At 35.4% G+C, this 3651-nt stretch overlaps 1 non-coding gene across 1 annotated transcript; it reads left to right on the forward strand.

Moving 5' to 3' along the window:
* Positions 1-563: 563 nt before the first annotated feature.
* LOC127740226 (small nucleolar RNA R71) lies at positions 564-671 on the forward strand. Its single transcript, XR_008000907.1, has one exon. It is a non-coding gene; the product is annotated as a small nucleolar RNA R71 (small nucleolar RNA).
* The last annotated feature ends 2980 nt before the right edge of the window (positions 672-3651 follow it).

A 3651-nucleotide genomic window follows, 5' to 3' on the forward strand; every position in this document is an offset into this window, starting at 1 on the left:
AATTCAACACAAGATAAAGCCTAAAAATGGGGTTTATCATGGCTTCTGAGGTTGCTCTCTCCACCCAAAATTTGGATAATTTCTCCACCCCTAATTATAGGTCTTAACATATGGATCATTGTTGGGTTTCTAGGAGCATTCCCCATATAGTTGACCTATTCAGAAGGAAATTGAGCATAATCATAATTCTCACCTTGAATGAAGCAATTAGTCATGTCATAAGGAGCCTCTTGAGGGGCATTCTGAGCATTAACAGCTGAAATCTGCATCCCACTCAAGTGTTGACTAAGCATATTAATCTGTTGAGACATAAACCTTGTTTTCAGCAAGAATAGCATCCATGGTCTCCACTTCCAAAATGCCTTTCTTCTGAGGAGTTCCAGAGTTCACAAGATTCTTGTTAGAGGAGTAAAGATATTGGTTGTTAGCAACCAATTCAATAAGCTCAATAGTCTCTTAAGGCATTTTCTTCACGTGCAATGAACCACCTGCAGAATTATCTAAACATATTTTGGACATTTCATATAAGCCGTCATAAAAGATCTCCATTTGAGTCCATTTAGAAACCATGTCAGGGGGCATTGCCTAGTCAGTAGCTTGTACCTCTCCCAGGCTTCATATAGGGTCTCACCATCCTTTTGCCTAAAGGTCTAAACCTCCACCCTTAGCTTAGTCAGCTTTTGTGGTGGGAAGAATTTGGACAAAAATCCAGTGACTACCTTATCCCAAGTGTCCAAGCTCTCCTTGGGTTGAGAATCTAGCCACAGCATTGCTTTATCCCTCACAGCAAATGGAAAGAGCATGAGCTTGTAAACCTCAGGATTCACTCCATTCATTTTCACAGTATCACAAATCTACAGAAAATTAGAAATAAACTGGTTTGGATCTTTTTGCAGGAGTCCATGATACTGACAATTTTGCTGCACCAGAGGCTTTAGCTCAAAGTTGTTTGCAGCTATAGGAGGCACCACAATACTGTTCCCATAAAGATCTGGATTGGGGGCAGTGTATGATCCAAGTACTCTTCTAGGAAGTTCATTCTCATTCAGATTTGCCACATTGGCATTGACAGCACGATTATGATCCATTGTGGACTTTGCGGCTTCCTTTTCAAAGGTCTCACTCATATTTCCACTAGCCTTGTAAAGTCTAGCTTGTTGCAAGCGCCGCCTCAAATTTCTTTCAGGTTCATGATCAAAATCTGTAAGAGGTTCCTTGTCTCTGTTCTTGCTCATAAACAAACAAAAAACAAGAAAAGTGGGAGTCTCTACATCAGAGTGTAGAGAATTCCCATTGAAGTAACTTGTGTAAAGAAATAAAATTAAACACTAAACAATAAAACTCAGAAATTTTCAAAAATTGTACTAAGAATTAAACTAGAAATTTTGAATTTTAAAAAATTTAACAAGAAAATTAAAATAAAATTAACTAGGTAACACCAAACTTAATTTTAGAAATTAAGGGAAAATAGTAGCAGAAATTTTCAAAAATTAAGGAGCAAAAATAAATAAAATTAAAACTAAAATGCCTAATCTAAGCAATCAAACAACTAATAGTTGTCAATCATAATCAATCCCCGACAACGGCACCAAAAACTTGGTACGGAATTTATAACCCACAAACTAACCAAAAAGTGCACCGGGTCGTACCAAGTAGTACCTCAAGTGAATGAGGATCGATCCCACCAGGATTGATGGATCAAGCAACAATGATTGAGTGATTAGCTTAGTCAAACAAATAGAAAATGGTGTTTTGAGAGTTCAATTGTATTAAACAATAAATTCAGAAAATCAGAAAGTGAGCAGTAAATTGATGTGAAGAATATATGAGTAAAATAGTTAAGGTTTCAAAGATGTTTATTTTCCGGATTAACTTTTCTTACCAACTATTTTAATCATTCAAGATTCAATTCATGGAAAACTCTATGTGACTAAACCCTAATTTCTTAGACCTTTTTAGTCTCCTCTAACCTTTATCAACCGCCACTTCCTTGGTCACTTGATTCCAATTAGAGGGTTAAGTTCAATTCTAGTTTATGTGCCACAGAAATCCCAACTACCCAAATATAAGAGGATTATATGTCACGTATCCCGTTAAGTCTAGATAATTAGTGATTTAGGAAAATTTATTTTCAAGCTGTTGATAAAGTAAAGAGCTTTTCCAAGGTTTACAAGAACTCAATTAGAATAAGGGTCATACTTCCGTTCCACCCAGATTCATAAGATGAAGAATGAAAACAATTCTTGAAATTGAAATCAATACATGAATTAGAATAGAAAAGTAATAGTATTTATCCATAGAATAAACAGAGCTCTTAACCATAACAGTGGAGGTTTAGTTGCTCATAGTTCAGAGAAAAAACAAGGATTCTAAAAAACTGTAAATTGCAAAATGAGGTCCGAAAGAGTAGAAAAATCCGAAAGGCTGGTTCTTTTCCCTTTTATACCTAATCCTAATTAAATGTAAAATATATTTTCTAAAACTAAATAATATCCTTTTCTATTTATAAAGAAATTAAAGTTTTAATCAAAATCAAATAAGATCTTCATTGCTTGCTTGATTGAGCGTGGGGACCATTGCTTCTCATTAAGCTGGCGCCTAACTTCAAGATTCTGAAGTTAGACTTGGAGTGGGCAGAAAGATATTGAGGCATTTCTGTGGTCTTGGTGCCTAACTTGGAGAATCCCAAGTTAGGCGCCACCAATACAGTACCTGGTTCAACGTACATCCTTCTTCTGGCTCCTAACTTGAGAAACTTGTAGGCGCTAGTATGGCCAAATTTCTGGAGAATAAGTGTATACTATTATACATCGTTGAAAATTTTTGGAAGTTAGCTTTTCAATGCCACTAAAATCACATCAATTAGACCTCTGTAGCTCGAGTTATTTCTGTTGGGTGCAAGGAGGTCAGAGTTGACAGCATGATTCACTTTCTTCTCTTTTTGTACAGAAACTCCGTCAAATCCATCCAAATGCTACCTGAAATAAACAAAATTGTACACAACTCAAAGTAGCATTCATAGTGGCTAAAAGATATTTAAATCTTGATTAAACTTAACAAATTAGATACAAATTTACTAGGAAAAGATAGAAATGATGCTCACGCATCATTTACCTATTTGAGAAGCATCACAAATAATGTCTTTATCAAACTTGATGTTAGGAAGCCCTCTAACTAAATTTCTTTTGATTAGTTTTAAAATTTGAAACATGCTTTCATGTCTCAATCTTTTATGCCAAATCTATTTTTAAAAATTAAAAGAAGAGAAATGATGAGCGGATAATTTATACGCTTTTTGGCATTGTTTTTATATAGTTTTTAGTAAGTTTAAGCTACTTTTAAGGATGTTTTCATTGATTTTTATGTTAAATTCACATTTCTGGACTTTACTATGAGTTTGTGTGTTTTTCTGTGATTTCAGGTACATTCTGACTGAAATTGAGGGATTTGAGCAAAACTCTGAAGAAGGCTGACAAAAGGACTGCTGATGCTGTTGGAATCTGACCTCCCTGCACTCGAAATAGATTTTCTGGAGCTACAAAACTCCAATTGGCGCGCTCTCAACGGCGTTGGAAAGTAGACATCCAGGGCTTTCCAGCAATATATAATAGTCCATACTTTATTCGAAGAATGACGACGTAACTTGGCGTT

Source organism: Arachis duranensis, chromosome 6 (assembly GCF_000817695.3).
Source record: "Arachis duranensis cultivar V14167 chromosome 6, aradu.V14167.gnm2.J7QH, whole genome shotgun sequence".
Classification (NCBI taxonomy): Eukaryota; Viridiplantae; Streptophyta; class Magnoliopsida; order Fabales; family Fabaceae; genus Arachis; species Arachis duranensis.